At 43.1% G+C, this 17,304-nt stretch overlaps 1 pseudogene; it reads right to left on the reverse strand.

Annotated features, from left to right (window-relative positions):
- Positions 1–1,360: 1,360 nt before the first annotated feature.
- LOC122662906 lies at positions 1,361–7,437 on the reverse strand (annotated as a pseudogene).
- Between the last annotated feature and the right edge of the window lie 9,867 nt (positions 7,438–17,304).

Below are 17,304 nucleotides of genomic sequence, written 5' to 3' on the forward strand. Positions count from 1 at the left end.
GGGCCTAAAATGGGCCATTTTGTGCTCAGCATGGTTCTTGGTCTTATGGGCCAGGTATCTTTGGGTCTAAAAAGAGGGGGGGGGTGCGTCGTCCATCGTCCATGTCCCGTTGTCATCATCGCCAATTAGGGGGTGACAAAAATCGGCGTCTACACCTTCTATTCACTGTGACTACAAATCTACAATCCCTCTCTCTCTGGTTTCATATACATATTGTTTCATGCCTTCTTGCGCACATCTTCGTTGTTACAAGAGACATCGTTCTACATGCGCAATCACCAGTAGCAACTGTCAAAGGTAAGTCTCTCTCTCTCTCTCTCTCTCTATTGTTTCATATGCATCGTTTTCTTCTTTATAGCACTACCCCTGATGCAATTTCTACCATTCTAATTTCTAGCGAATCCATCTCTTGGATCGTCCTCTAAAGTCCCAGAACTCATTGTTCAAGTTGTCGATCTCAAGTCTGTCGGCAATAGATTTACATGAGTTTCTATCTTTTAGATTCTATTTATTTATTATTAACTATATGAATCTGGTTGTTGTATGTTGGATTTGTTATTAGTCTTATCTACAGTATCACCTATTGCTTTATATTTGTTGGGTTGTTCCATATTCGGATACTGCAGGTTTGGTTGGGTTTTAGATCAAGCTTTTCTGTTTTATTATATTCCTTGCATTTTATGTATTATGTGATACATGATTTCAAATCGATTTGAAAAACGGAGTGTAATGAAGTCATTTCTAAGAAGAAATAAAACTCAATAAATAGAAAACAGTAAATGGACAATCGGATGGTAATCGGATAGAAACATTCGGATATTTGGTATCCGTTGCTAAACGAATCGAACCAGATAATATCCGGAATCCATTTAACAAGTCGAATTCGAATTTGGTATTGTGTTATTATATTCGACGGATATTCGGATCGAATTCGGATAGCGAATTGTAAACGAATTCAAATTTGGATAGTACCCAATTCGATTCGAATTCGATCCGTTTACATCTCTACTATAAAGTGAACCTCATTTAATACCAGATGGAGACATCTATGAAGCATCTACCATCGATCAACATCACAGGTACTTTTTCTAATAGTGGTTAAGAAGTTTTCTGGTGAAGCTGTTCAGCCATTCCAGCCGTTCCTGGTCACCTTGAGCAAGGAGAAGGTAGCCTTAAAATAAGGAGAGGATGAGAGTTGTAGAGCCCTATTTTGAAGAGAAATGACTTATGCTTTCTAATAATTTTTTGAGGTTGGAAGGGAAAGAGAATGGCGATTGTGAGAGAGAGAGAGAGAGAGAGAGAGAGAGAGAGGAGTGACAATGTGAGAGAATGTAATTTCTCCTCAAAATAGGGCTCTGCATATTTGAGGAAGAGAAGAATCACAGATACTAGCTAGCCAGTTTACCCTCCTTGACAATGGAATTTTGTGCCAAGAAGTCTTCACCCTTGAAGTACCCCTATCCAGCATGTCCTTAGTTCCAACTACATACCACAACTACACCAATTCCCAATTTTCTATCACACATAAGCATTCGATGAAATAGAGAGAAGAAATAAAAAAGAACAGGAGGTGGACCGATAAGGAAGAAGTATTCAAGAGTTTAAATACCTGAGCATCGATTGTGGTGCTAGAAATATGAGGTATCATTGCCTGGTTTGGCATGTATCGCCATGGAAGATCCTTGGGAGCTGGTTGCAGATACCATACATTACCACTATAACCTGAAATTATGAAGAAAAAAATCATTAAATGAGGGAATGAGAAGGATAAGATAATCCTTTAGTAATTACTCCCCCCCCCCCATGTTCGCAATCTGGAAATGCAAATCTTAAAATTACCTCCAATTTGTTTACTCTCGCATGCTTCAGCAACTGCTTGAGTATCCATGATTGCCCCTCGAGCATTATTCACAATTACAACTCCCTTCTTCATCTTTGCAACCTTTTCTTTGTCAAACATCCCTCTGATACATGAGAACAACAATCTGAGAAAGAAAGTTACAAAAAGTAACAAGAAATACATTAGGAAGGAATGACTGGTTTCCATAAAATTAGGAAGGAACAATGGAATTCCATAAATAGATAAAATATTCTTCTTAAAATTATGGACTAGTTAGACAAGTTTAAAATTTCATGCCCTAACTGTTATACTCACATGGTATACATGCAGATCATTCAGAATCATTATTAATGGGTTCCCCCTCAGCCCTCAGGGCATCAAAAAAGATTCACCAGCCACAAGTTAATCCTTAAAAAGTTAAACCATTACCCAATGACTAGCCACTGTTCTATAACCTGAGACAATTTTAACACACTAAATGAATTCAGACAACTCTTGGGAAACAAGATTCTCCAATCAGGATCCAATTGACTAATTTCTGAGGAATCCAGTTCATCATTCAGAAGAATCCATGGAGTTGAATCCTTATCCTTCACCAGCAGACCGATTCAAAGCAGCAACAACTCCAAGTACATGTCCATGCAGGCTTCCTACATCCTCTGCATGTGGCTCATCCCTTGCTGAAGCCTAGCCATGTTAGCTTTCAAATCATTAATGATATATCCCACTCCTTTTCCAAATCAGTACAGACATTCAGTTTAGACTCAAATATGAAGCAGCATGCACATAACAGCAAGATGTGTGTTGCGTCAAGAAATCATCAGGCGGTCCTTCGAGTGCTGTAACCTGCAAAAGGACCAGGGGGTGACAAAGGAGAACTGATGTGGTTCCGGCCTAGGACTCTCCGATGCCAAAGTCAGATCTCCTGAGCAAACAGATGAATAATAGTATTTAAGATGGGTCGATGGGGTAGAGTACCTTCCCTTTTATAGTAGAGTATGGCAGTGTGGAGAGTCCCAGTTGATGTAGAGTGGCCTTCGTAGTTGATAGAGTCCTTGGGTAGTAGGGTTCCTCCTCGATTGGTTGTCTTCCCATGGGATGTAGTGTCCCAGTTGGGTTGTCGTTCTTAGAGGATAGATGTTGATACGTTGTCAGATATGGTGCTTAGTGTTTATATCCATCTGGGACTGTACAGTTGATAGGTGGTGTTCTAGAGTCCTTGAGGTGGCGTACGTTCAGTTGACAACGACAGTGACGATGGTGTTGGTCTCCTATCAGGATCCACATCTGCACTTGTACCCACGTGTGTCTGAGGTCCACGGTCTGCGTGTGGATGGAAGTCTGCACCCCAAGAGGTTGGTGCCCAAGGGAAGCGTACCCCAAGGGGTGTGGGTGGTCCACACCCAGACTAGTTCCTCCTTTGGTCCCGTTATGGTCCACCTCCTTGGACTAGACACGTGGCAGCCTCCAATTGGTTGGTGTGAATTTGGGTTTATCATTTGCCCCCCACTCTCTTGGAACGGAGTGCTCAAGAGAGTATCTTTTTCATTTTTATTTTGAAGCTTTGTCTCCCTTGCTCTCTTATGGTTTTTTCCTTTCTTGGCTATTAGCCCTTGGCCTTCCTAGTGGCTTGCTTACTCTTGATCTTGATCATGTCCGAGGTCTCGATCATGAGGTTGTCGCCTCCTTGTGCCCGTGTTGCTCATACCTCGGTCTCACGTTCTTTGCTTGTACCTCGGCTTGTTTGTGCTTATCCACGCCTGTTGGCACCGCTCGATTGTCTGCGCCTGTCCGATCCACTCTTGTCTCGATCCGTGCCTGTTCGATCCACGCCTATCTTGATCTGCGCCTGTTTTGATTCGCACCCTTCTCGATCCGCTCCTGTCTCGATCCACGCCCATCTCGATCTGTGCCTGTTCGATCCGTGCCTGTTCAATCCGCGCCTATTCGATCTGCACCCACGGGCATCAGTCCATGCCTGTAGGCATCTGTCGACCGCGGTCCTTGGCCATGGCCAAAAACCCCTTTTTCTTTCTTCTCTCTTTTATTCTTTTTCTTGTTTTCTCTCTCCTACTTTTTCTCTCTTCTCTCTCTTCTTCTTTTCTCTCCCCTGCTTTGCTTTTGGGCGGCATCCATTGATGGATGGCGTCCATTCATGAAATTTTTTTTTTTCACTCTCTTTCTTCTCTCTCTTCTCTCTCCTCTCCTTTGCTTTTGGACGGCGTCCATTGATGGATGGCCCCATTCATGAAATTTTTTTTTTCCTCTTCTCTCCTTTGCTCTCCTCGCCTAAGGGGTTGATGCTTATAGGCCATGGCCCTTGATGGATTTTTTTTTTCACTCTTTCTTCTCTCTCTTCTCTCTCCTACCTTTGCTCTCACTCAAGAGTCCGCGCCTATGGCCTTTTGGGCGTGGACCTTTGGCTGCTTTTTTTTTTTTTCCTTTGCTCTCCTTGCCGTGGTCTCTTGGCCGTGGCCTCTTGGCCCTTTTTTTTTTTTTTTTTTTCTTTCTTCTCTCTCTTAAGAGTCGATGCCCATTGATGGCGCCCTCATTCGATCCACGCCCATTGACGCCCCTTTGATCGACACCTGGTGATGCCCATTTGATTGACGCCTGGTGATGCCCATTCGATCCGATCCGCGCCCTTTGGCGTCCATTCAATCTGATCCATGCCTTTCGACGCCCATTTGATCCGATCTACGTCCGGTGATGCTCGTTCAATTCGATCCACACCCGACGATGCTCGTTCGATTTGATCCACGCCCGACGACACTTGTTTGATTCGATCCTCGCCCGGTGACACTCATTGAGTCGATTCTGCGCCCATCTCCGTTTGTCCATGCCAGTCTTCTCTGGTATATAAAATATTTGCTCTCCCTTGGTCTTTGGCCATAGACACATCTTTACTCGAACCTTGACCTCGACTCCTCGTGAACTTCGACCTCGGACCTCGGACCCCGGACCTCGAACCTCTTCCTTGGATCTCAACCTCGAACCTCACCTATGTCCATGGCCTGTCTTCTACGACCCTTGGTTGTAAAAATTTTCTCTTTTCTTTTTTTTTGTCGGACCTCTGGATTCAGCACTTCGGATTGTACATATTGTGACTTCCTTCCCATGCTTTTTATGGTTGAGTTCTCATCTTCTGTTCCTTATTGTTTGCGTGTCTCATTGCAGCTTGCTTTCCACTCTCCTAGGTTGGTGGCTTGACGTTGGGGGACTACTACTCAAGTAAGTAGCCTTCCTTGCCATTGTCCATGATGTCTAGCGAATCTGACTCCGGCCACTGTTGTGGTTGAGTCCACAGATGGACCCTCTTCAAGGTCATCTTCTTTTGTGGACACTCTCCCCCATTGCCTCCTCCCAGACCTACTTCTAGTGACGGGAAGGGTGTCGTTGATAGTCCTGGCCCAGATGGTAGTCCTTCTAGAGATGATGTCTGCCTTTATGAGGTTTCCTTCTCCCATAGCCTTCTTTCTGGATTTCTGTGGTTGGATCCTCGCTCCTTTGTGTATTGCTCTTCGTCACTTGTTTATGGCCGATAGGCCTTGGTAGTCATCCAACTTCGCTGGCCTTGCGCCTTGCGCCTTGATAGTTCTCAAAATTTGGTGGTTTGTGAACCTTAGTGGCCTTATGCCTTGGTGGTCTGTGGACCATGGTGGCCCTGCGCCTTGGTGGTCTGTGGACCTTGGTGGCATTGCGCCTCGGTGGTCTATGGCCCTTGGTGGCATTGTGCCTCGGTGGTCTACGGACCTTGGTGGCATTGAGCCTTGGTGGTCTATGGACCTTGGTGGCATTGAGCCTTAGTGGTCTATGGACCTTGGTGGCATTAAGCCTTGGTGGTCTACGGACCTTGGTGGCATTGAGCCTTGGTGGTCTACAGACCTTGGTGGTCATCGGACCTTGGTGGCATTACGCCTTGGTGGTTATCAGACCTTGGTGGCATTGCGCCTTGGTGGTCCAGAGACCTTGGTGGCATTATGCCTTGGTGGTCATCGGACCTTGGTGGCATTGCGCCTTAGTGGTCCGGAGGCCATAGTGTTTTGGAGGTGATTCGTAGACCATGGTGCCTTGGAGGTGATCCGTGGACCATGGTGCTTTAGAGGTGTTCGACCGATAGCTAGGAGTAGACGAATGTATCCCAACATCAAATATCAAATAAAATTTCAAATCATCCTTAAAAAATGTAACTTACTGTGTACCATGGCTGATAACCGACTATGCTACTGCTACTGCCACTGCTACTTTTACTGGTACGATCTATCTTCTTGCCCCTCAGAGTTTTCAAGAGGTAGGTCCCTGAGCGTATCTGCTTGGAAATTATGTAGGGTCCTTCCTAGTTGGTTGACAGTTTCCCTTCCTTTTGTGGCTGTGATGTGCTGGCCCTTCTTAGGACTAGGTCTCCCTGGTGGAATAGCCTCTCTCTCACTCTGGCATTGTAGTACTTGGCTGTGCGTTGTTGGTATGCTACGTTCCTTAGGAGTGCCTTTTCTCAGACCTCATCTATGAAGTCTAGGTTCGCCCATAGTCTATCAACATAGGTGCGCTAGTTAAAGTGTACTCTGTGGGACATGGCGAGGACCTCTACTGGTGCCAGTGCCTCAGTACCGTATGCTAGGCGGAATGGGCTTTCTCCTGTGGGTATCTTTACTGTGGTTTGGTACGCCCACAGAACACTTAGTAGTTCCTCGACCCACTTCCCTTTGGCTCCTTCTAGCCTTTTCTTGACCCCTTCTAGCAGTGTTCTGTTGGTCACCTCCACCTGACCATTGGCCTATGGGTATGCTCCAAGACAGGCTGATAGTCAGTGTTATAGCTCTGACAGTGAAGTTGGGGTTGTTGAATTGCTTGCTGTTGTCTGAGACTAGGATCTTTGGTACCCCGAACCTGTAGATGACATCATCGCGGACAAACTTCTCCATTTCAATCTTTGTTATTTTGGCCAGTGGCTTAGCCTCGACCCATTTCGTGAAGTAGTCTATAGCGATGACCAGGTACTTCCTGTTCCCTGATGTTGCAGTGAAATCGCCTAGGACATCCATCCCCCACATGGCAAAGGGGATGGGGTTGAGGATTGATGTCAGTTTGGTGGCGGGTAGATGGGGTACTGGGGCAAACAACTGACATTGCTCACACTTCTTGGCATACTATATTGCTTCCTCTTGCATTCGGGGTGAGTAGAGCCCCTAACAGAGGACTTTGTAGGCTAGGGCTCGTCCCCCCATGTGGCTTCCATAAATCCCCTCATGGACCTCTGCCAGGGCGTACTCGGCTCCCTTGGGTCCTAGGCACCGGAGTAATGGTGCTGTGACCCCCCTCTTATATAGTACTCCGTCTAGGACAGTGTCCTTTGCAGCTCTCATCCTTATCTTCCTTGCCTTGACCTTGTCTTCTGGTAAGGCGTCGTTCTGTAGGTAGTTGAGTATAGGGTCCATCCAGCTAGGCCCTTCCTCAATCTCATTAACCTGTTTCTCCTGATACATTGGCTCATATAAAATCTCAATGTAGACGGCACTGGCCAAGTTTTGGAGCTCGTCATTGGCTAGCCTTGATAGGGCATCGACGGTGGCATTCTCGATCCTGGGGGTTCGAACCATCTCGAACTTCATGAGCCCCTCGATCAGCGCTCAGGCGCGTGCTAGCTATGATGTCATTCGCTTGTCCTTCGCCTCTTACTCTCCATTCACCTAGTTCACTACAAGCTGGGAGTCACTCCAGATGGATAGGTATGTTACTTGGATGGCCTTGGCTCCCCGGAGTCCAGCTAGTAGTGCTTCGTACTCTACTTCATTAATGGATGCTTGGAAGGTGAATCAGATAGCATGCTGGATTCGAAATCCCTTGGGGCTGGTGAGTATGAAGCCAACCCCACTTCCTACTACATTGCTCGAGCCATCCACGAACATCTCCCACGATCCTCGATCATGCTCCTCTGGTTCTGCTGCTTCTGGTTCAACCTCAGATAGGGTGCATTCGGCGACGAAGTCCGCCAAAGCTTGGCCTTTGATGGCCATCCGTGGTTGGAATCTGATGTCATGCTCACTCAACTCTACCGCCTAGGCTATTAGTAGTTCGAAGACATCTGGCTTGTGGAGTACCTTCTTTAGTGATAGGTCGGTGAGTACTGTGATAGTGTGGGCCTAAAAATATGGTCTTAGCTTCCTAGCTGCGATCACCAGTGCATAGGCCACCTTCTCAATCCTTGTGTACCTAGTCTCTGCATTGATCAGAACATAGCTGACATAGTAGATGGGTCTCTGGACCTTACCCTCTTCCTTCAACAGTACGGCGCTTATGGCAATTGGGGTAGCAACTAGGTAGACCTGTAGCTCTTCATTGGGCTCTGGTCACCTAAGTAGTGGTGGGCTTTTCAAGTACTCCTTCAGTTCTTCGAAGGCCTTCTGGCACTCCTCTGTCCATGTAAAGTCTTTTGGACTTCGGAGGTTCTTCAACATCTTGAAGAATGATAGGCACTTGTCTCCTGATCATGACATGAACCTTGAAAGGGCTGCGACCCTTCCATTCAGCCTTTGCACTTCTCTGACCGTCCGAGGGGGTGCCATCTCTTGGATGGACTTGATCTTGGATGGGTTGGCTTCTATTCTGAGTACTGAGACCATGAACCCTAAGAATTTCCCTGACGTTACACCGAAAGCGCACTTTGTGGGGTTTAGCCTCATCTAGTTTCTTCTCAGTACTGTGAATGTCTCCTCTAGGTCGGATAGGTGTTGGTGGGCTTGGATGCTTTTCACGAGCATGTCATCCACGCATACCTCCATGTTATGCCCGATCTGTTCCTCGAACATCTTATTGACCATCCTTTGGTAGGTAGCCCCTGCAATCTTCAGTCCGAACGGCATGACACAATAGCAGTAGTTCTCCTTGTCCGTTCGGAATACGGTGTAAGACTCATCATCCCTCATGCATGAGGATCTGATTGTATCCTGAGTAGGAGTCCATGAAACTCAGCATCTCATAGCCAGCAGTAGCATCGATTAATAGGTCTATCCTGGGCAACGGGTACTCATCCTTTGGGCATGCCTTATTTAAGTCGGTGTAGTCGACGCACATTCTCCACTTTCCATTGGGCTTGGGTACCATGACTACATTGGCGAGCCAGGTAGGGAACTTCTCTTCTTTGATGAACCCCGATCGGCTCAACTTCTTGACCTCTTCTTTGATAGCTGCTTGTCGGTCAAGGGCAAAGTTGCGCCGCTTCAGTTGGATGGGCTTCCTGGTTGGATTGATATGTAGCCGGTGTTCTGTTATGGATCGTGGTATGCCTGGCATGTCAGAGGTCGACCAAGCGAAGACATCTATGTTTGCTTGGAGTAGACATCTAAGCTCATCCTTCTGCTCGTTACTTAATAGTGAGCCAACTTGTAAGACCTTGGAGGGGTAGTCCTTGCTGAGTGGCCATGGGACGAGGTCCTCCACTGGCCTTCCTCTTCTTTCTGTCAGTTCATCTCTCTGGTCGCCGACCAAGTTCTCTATGCAGAGTGCCATCCCACGGGTGTTACCATTGTTCTTCTTGATGAAGGTTGATGAGCACATTTATGTGTGAAATCTTAGGATATAAAGCATTCATTTTACCACATTGAACAGCGCTACTCGGGTACTTTTTATCATTTTTCAGGTTTAGGGGCATTTTGGTCAAAGTGGAGAATACATGTCTAATTGGACCGCCAAACGCCAGATTACGAGGTTGAAGACTTCAGTCGGGTTAGCTTTCTAATGCGCAACATCGGAAGTCATTTGATTAGAGCCGATTCGAGTTTAGAAGAAGAAGAAGAGAGAAAAATCAAGCATAGGGACATAACGGTAATTTTGGAGAATCAAGAATCTTTCAAAAGATATCGGATATTGGGCTCATATTGTCTGGAATTTAAAATGGTGTAACTTTAATTCTCGGGTTAGTTCCATCTGGACCTAGGATAAAAAGATATAGCCCAAAAACGATTCTTAATGAAGTTGGAATTTAGGATAAATAAATATAATAAAAAAAAAATGAGAAAAATATCTTTTCTCTCTAATCTGTCTCCTAACTCTCTCGGATTCTCTCGGATTGTATTTCTTTTATTTTGGTAAATTCGATATCTATATCTTCTCTCTCCCACTTCCTCTTAAATTCCCTCATCTCTCCTATCTCCTTCCCATCTCCCTTTCACGAGCTCTCTCCCCCATATAAAACCCATCTTGACCGCACTCCAGCTGCTCTCTCCTTTTAGTCATTCGTTTTTTCTTTTTCAGTTTTAATTTTCTATTCTAGAATGATAATAGCAGTAGTAGTGCCGTTCCTCTTCGTTATACCCGATCTTTCATCCTCTTCTTTTTATTTTTTAGTTTTTAGATCTTATGTAATTAGGTTATCATATGTAATTTTATTTTTTTAGAATCATTGTTAGGATAAATTTTATTTCCCCATCCCTTCGATCATGTGTAATCTTCATTATACACTTTGGTAATTTGTTCTTCAATATTGGATGCGGCTTCAAGTGATGGGATTCAAGTGACGGAATCATCTTCATTGGAGTTATTCGAATCAGCTAAGTTCTTCTTCTTATAAATTTTAGTTTTAATAATTTCTATGTCTTTTTCTCCATCAATCCTTTCTTCCCTCTTCATTGTTTTCATGGCTAGCTAAACCTCTCCTTTTGGGAGTGGGTGAAACCATGAGAGAAGGAAGAATTGATGGCTAGCATTGTCTATGTGATTAATGGACATGATCAATATTGGACTTACGATGGATGACCGCCCACAGCTTGTATGTCATTCCAAGGGGAACTATATACATGTTCGTTAGCCGTATCCATTGTGACACCATTATGTTCATGTATTTTTTTTTTTTTGTTTACATTGTATGTTGTATGAGCACTGTTTTCATAGGATATGTTAGCCGTATATGAGCCTTGCCACATATCTTATAGACTTAGGCCGTATGCATGCTTTGCCCTAATATGCTAGTCATTGATCTGCCCTAATTCTCATGGTGGAACTCATTCCCAAGTGACTTTCTTATTTTTAATTCATCCATTACCTTAGTGGTTGCCCTAGTTTCTATTTTTAATTTGTTATCTTTGGTAATTTAGTTGCTTCTATATTTGCTAGTTTCCATAATTGGTAGTTTCTATATATAGACTGTTTCCATATTTGGTAAGTTGTACACTTCGCGTTAATTAAAAGTGGAAATTTATTCAAGGTTGACCTCCTCGTGTTCGACCCGTAGCTACGATTGACCCGTACGCTTGCGGTTATTATTTTAAACTCAAACAAGTTTTTGGCGCCGTTGCCGGGGAGGTGACGCTTGTTTTGTTTCCTATTTTAATTGATTCGTAGTGTTTTCAAAAAAAAAAAAAAAAAAAAATTTAAATTAAAAAAAAAAAAAAATCCAAAAAAAAAAAGAAAAAAGGCCTTTGAGGAGTGCTTTAATTTCGGATTATGGCTTTTGTATGCTTGTTTGGGTGAGGAATTCTAAGAACCGGATAGAACGAATTGAGATTCCAACCATGGTTGAGGAAGGAGAGAGGCAACCTATGACCCTTAGGGATCGCTTTTATCCCGCGCGGGCTGCACAACCCTCATGCATTCGCTTACCCGCCGCCCAGGAAAACAATTATGAGCTTAAATCTAATTTCATTAGTATGTTGCCCCACTTTCATGGGGTAGCTAACGAAGATGCATATTTGTTTCTTAGGGAGTTTGAGGAGGTATGTGTGCTCATTAAGATGCAACAATTGACTGATGATGCGGTTAAGTTGAGATTCATCCCCTTTGCACTTAAGGATCAAGCTAAAAAGTGGCTCTATGGTTTGCCTAGAGACTCAATAACTACGTGGGATCAATTTACAGTTGTCTTCCTAAAGAAGTTCTTTCCCTTGCATAAGACCAATAGGATTAGGAATGACATTCTGCAGTTCAGACACAAGCCAAATGAATCCTTCTCCAAATTCATGGAGAGATTCAACAACCTTCTTCAAGAGTGTCCTCACCATGGCCTAGATACTTGGCATCTGTGCCAAATCATCTATGAGGGTATAGATTATCAAACCAAGCAGTTGGTGGAATCCATGTGCCCAACTGGATTCACATCATTCACCGATGAAAATCAAACTTGGGAGTTTTTGGTTGACTTAGCGGACAAGACCAGAGAGTGGGAATCCACTCAAGAAAATGAAAACTCCGGTGAGGGATTTTTGGTAGAGGGAACTGTAGCCAAAGAGGCTCAGTTGGACAGTCTTATTACAAGACTAGAAGCCATAATGACCAAGGGACCTTCCCCGATAAATCAGGTTTATCAGACCGCCCCTTTGTGTACTGGATACCAATCCTCATCACATGTGATGGATGAGTGCCCTAATCGGTCTAGTGGGCATGGAATCTATGAGAGTGTGCATGTAATGAACAATCCTTATAGTGGAACCTATTATCCTGGGTGGAGAAATCACCCTAACTTCTCATGGAACCAAGGCCCCAATCAAGTTGGTTCATCTACATTCCAGCCTCCAATCCAAGGTCAGTTTGCTTCCCAGCAGATTAACCCTAGATTTGTCTCCCCTCCCAATAATCTAACCCCAATGATAAATCAGCAACCACCTAAATTTTTGAAAAATAGTGATGAGTCTACTAGGTTAAATTCCCTTGAGAAGAGTATGGAGCTCCTCATGAGCACATTCCTAACCAGCCAACATAACATGGAGAGGCAAATCTCTCAACTGGCCAATACTCTCCATGAAAGGGAAAAGGGTAAGGTGGCGAGTCAACCAGATCCGAACCTTGGGACCTCTATGCCCTATCCACCTCACACTCAGTTGAACTCTATCCATCAGAGTCCACACCACTCAGCACCCTCTAGTCAATGTAATGCCATATATGCTCTGAGGAGTGGACGTGAGAACCAACAAGAGGCTCCAATTCAACCAACTCCTTTAACTTCTGAGCCTCCTATTGATGCTGTGAATGTTCTCCATCCATCACCCATTGTAAGTGCCCCACATGACCCTCCCATAGTTGTGAATGACCAGCCCCCTGTCCAAGGTTCGTCTGATGAACCTATAATGATTAGTGAAGAGAAACATGAAGAGCCACCTGAGAAGAATTATGTCTCTAAGGCTCCATTTTCCAATAGGCTTAAAAGTAACAAGAATGATGCAATAACTGAAAAAGTTTTAAATGTCTTCAAAAGTGTGCAAGTTAACATCCCTCTTTTAGATGCTATTTCCCAGGTACCTACCTATGCAAAGGTCCTCAAGGACTTGTGTACTCGAAAAGAAAAATCAATGTACCTAAGAAAGTCTTCCGATGCCAATGTGAGCTCCGTTCTGTCACAACAGATAGTGGCTAAGTATAAGGATCCTGGTTGTCCAACTATCTCATGTATGATTGGTAACACTAGAATTGACCATGCCCTTCTTGATCTAGGAGCTAGTGTCAATTTATTGCCATATTCAATGTACCAACAATTAGGGTTAGGAGACCTTAAGCCTACATCTGTCACATTACAATTGGCAGATAGATCAGTCAAGACTCCCAAGGGAGTAATTGAGGATGTGTTATTAAAGGTTGGGGAATTTCTTTTTCCCGTGGATTTCATAGTCCTAGATACCCAACCTGTGACCAATATCAAAGGTCAAATCCCAATTATCCTTGGTAGACCTTTCTTAGCTACTAGCAATGCTCTGATCAATTGTAGGAATGGTCTGATGAGGCTGTCTTTTGGGAATGCATCTCGTGATTTTAATGTCTTTCGATTGGGAAAGCAACCATGCTTAGATGAAGACGTGCATCTAATTTTTGAATCACCTGATTTGGTTACAACTGCTCTTAACACAGGTATTAATCAATGTCTAAAGGATTTGCCTCAATCCAAGTATGGGGGAGAGCCTTCTAAATTGTGGACCAAGCCACCACCTGTTGAGCCAGATGGTAATCTGTCTACTTCTCTTCCCAAGTCACCACCAGTGGAACCGCCTGAAAAGGAACAAGAGGTGTTGTCCCAACAACACAATGGAGGCTCTGTAATATTTGATCCAGGTAAGGGTACATACTCTACAATCTCTAGCACATCTTTTAATTCCTCTCTCATGCCACTTTCTTCACCACATTCTTACGAGGTCATGGATTTCCATGCACCTCCTTATTTTGAGCCACCATGATCATATCCGGTACGCCCCCTCTTCTTTGTCCTTATTTTTATTTTTATTTTTTCATGCATTGAGGACACTGCATCATTTAAGTATGGGGGGGGATTTCATTGAATTGTAGTCTTTACTTTGGTTTGAGAGCGAGTGTATAGCCTCTTTAGTTTACTTTTCTGAAAGACTTTGAGAGCATCCAAAATACCCTACACTTTGAAGTAATAAAAAATTCCGCACTGAGGAGGGAATTGAAATATACCGATCAAAGGGATTTTAAATTCTTTGAAAGTACACTGTCTACTGAGAGAGTTGATTTTGTTAGTCATCCTGTTTACACGAGTTTTGGCTAGGTGTTAAGGTTGAACCATGATATACTTGCATGATATAGCTGATTGCCAAGAAAAAAAAAATTTATTTACTCTTTGATCCAGTCTTGGCTTGTAGCCTATTTGGTTTGAGTAAGTAAGCCCGAGGGGTGTTTTACACCTAATTCCTTAAAGCTGTCTGGTTTGAGAGTAATTGGCCTAAAGCTCGCTACAAGAGCCACCTAGAAAGCTTAAGAAGTCAAGACATTGCACGGATTGGAGTAATGTGTGCTGAAAAAAAAAAAAAAAAAGAAGTTTGAACTCATACTGCATCAATGTCTAAAGCCACAATATGGCAATCAAATGATATATGCACTGAGAATCTATTCCAACACTACTTAGTAACTTGGGTGTCTGGTGCAAGCCTTGCATGTCATTCAAGCCAATTGTAGTGGAGGGACATTTGAGTTCAATACTTGGAAAAATATGGCAAGTAAAATCAAAATGAAATTGAAATTATGCATGTGTTTAAAGGTTCTACCAAGGTTCCGAGCTGAAATCTTTTGTAGCATAGATGACCTACTCGATCTAATCTCAAGGAAAAACAGTGTGACTCACCCTACCCCAAACCTCTCTAAGTTAGATGTATGACTGTTCTACAACTCAGAGTGGGATAATAAAGTTCAAGTGTGGGGGAACATCTAGAAAATCTCAAAGTAAATTATCTTGAGGCTGCATTCTTTATCTTGGCCATAGTATGGATTTACAAATTAAATTTTGTGTGTATATTCACTGCAAACACTCACGAGACACAACTCGTCCACTAGGGGTAACCTAGGGGTTTAAAGGCTTGTTGCACGTGCTAAGTGCAACCGTGATTCCTACGAAAGTGAGTTAGGTTCTTTTTGTATTCTAGGTTAGTTTGTCTTTTTGCTTTACTCGAGGACGAGCAAAGTCTAAGTGTGGGGGGAATCTGATGAGCACATTTATGTGTGAAATCTTAGGATATAAAGCATTCATTTTACCACATTGAACAGCGCTACTCGGGTACTTTTTATCATTTTTCAGGTTTAGGGGCATTTTGGTCAAAGTGGAGAATACATGTCTAATTGGACCGCCAAACGCCAGATTACGAGGTTGAAGACTTCAGTCGGGTTAGCTTTCTAATGCGCAACATCGGAAGTCATTTGATTAGAGCCGATTCGAGTTTAGAAGAAGAAGAAGAGAGAAAAATCAAGCATAGGGACATAACGGTAATTTTGGAGAATCAAGAATCTTTCAAAAGATATCGGATATTGGGCTCATATTGTCTGGAATTTAAAATGGTGTAACTTTAATTCTCGGGTTAGTTCCATCTGGACCTAGGATAAAAAGATATAGCCCAAAAACGATTCTTAATGAAGTTGGAATTTAGGATAAATAAATATAATAAAAAAAAAAATGAGAAAAATATCTTTTCTCTCTAATCTTTCTCCTAACTCTCTCGGATTCTCTCGGATTGTATTTCTTTTATTTTGGTAAATTCGATATCTATATCTTCTCTCTCCCACTTCCTCTTAAATTCCCTCATCTCTCCTATCTCCTTCCCATCTCCCTTTCACGAGCTCTCTCCCCCATATAAAACCCATCTTGACCGCACTCCAGCTGCTCTCTCCCTTTAGTCCTTCGTTTTTTCTTTTTCAGTTTTAATTTTCTATTCTAGAATGATAATAGCAGTAGTAGTGCCGTTCCTCTTCGTTATACCCGATCTTTCATCCTCTTCTTTTTATTTTTTAGTTTTTAGATCTTATGTAATTAGGTTATCATATGTAATTTTATTTTTTTAGAATCATTGTTAGGATAAATTTTATTTCCCCATCCCTTCGATCATATGTGTAATCTTCATTATACACTTTGGTAATTTGTTCTTCAATATTGGATGCGGCTTCAAGTGATGGGATTCAAGTGACGGAATCATCTTCATTGGAGTTATTCAAATCAGCTAAGTTCTTCTTCTTATAAATTTTAGTTTTAATAATTTCTATGTCTTTTTCTCCATCAATCCTTTCTTCCCTCTTCATTGTTTTCATGGCTAGCTAAACCTCTCCTTTTGGGAGTGGGTGAAACCATGAGAGAAGGAAGAATTGATGGCTAGCATTGTCTATGTGATTAATGGACATGATCAATATTGGACTTACGATGGATGACCGCCCACAGCTTGTATGTCATTCCAAGGGGAACTATATACATGTTCGTTAGCCGTATCCATTGTGACACCATTATGTTCATGTATTTTTTTTTTTTGTTTACATTGTATGTTGTATGAGCACTGTTTTCATAGGATATGTTAGCCGTATATGAGCCGTGCCGCATATCTTATAGACTTAGGCCGTATGCATGCTTTGCCCTAATATGCTAGTCATTGATCTGCCCTAATTCTCATGGTGGAACTCATTCCCAAGTGACTTTCTTATTTTTAATTCATCCATTACCTTAGTGGTTGCCCTAGTTTCTATTTTTAATTTGTTATCTTTGGTAATTTAGTTGCTTCTATATTTGCTAGTTTCCATAATTGGTAGTTTCTATATATAGACTGTTTCCATATTTGGTAAGTTGTACACTTCGCGTTAATTAAAAGTGAAAATTTATTCAAGGTTGACCTCCTCGTGTTCGACCCGTAGCTACGATTGATCCGTACGCTTGCGGTTATTATTTTAAACTCAAACAAAGGTCGTGTAGCAATCCCTTACTTTCTTTTGATCTCCTCGGACCTCGCCCACCCCATTGTCAGTGGGGAACTTCATCTTCAGGTGGAGTGGAGATACGACTCCTCTAAGGGCTATCAAGGATGGTCGCCCTAGGAGGCCGTTAAAAGACACCACAAACTTAATGACCATGAAGTTTACCATGATCATCACTTGGAGAGGATGTACTCCGAAGGTGACGGGTAGCTCTATGGTACCCCTGATGGAGGCGGTGGCACCCGAGAATCCATGGAGGTAGGTTGGCTCTGGCTTGAGTTGATCGTCTCCGAACCCGAACTGTC

This window comes from Telopea speciosissima, chromosome 5 (genome assembly GCF_018873765.1).
Source record: "Telopea speciosissima isolate NSW1024214 ecotype Mountain lineage chromosome 5, Tspe_v1, whole genome shotgun sequence".
Classification (NCBI taxonomy): Eukaryota; Viridiplantae; Streptophyta; class Magnoliopsida; order Proteales; family Proteaceae; genus Telopea; species Telopea speciosissima.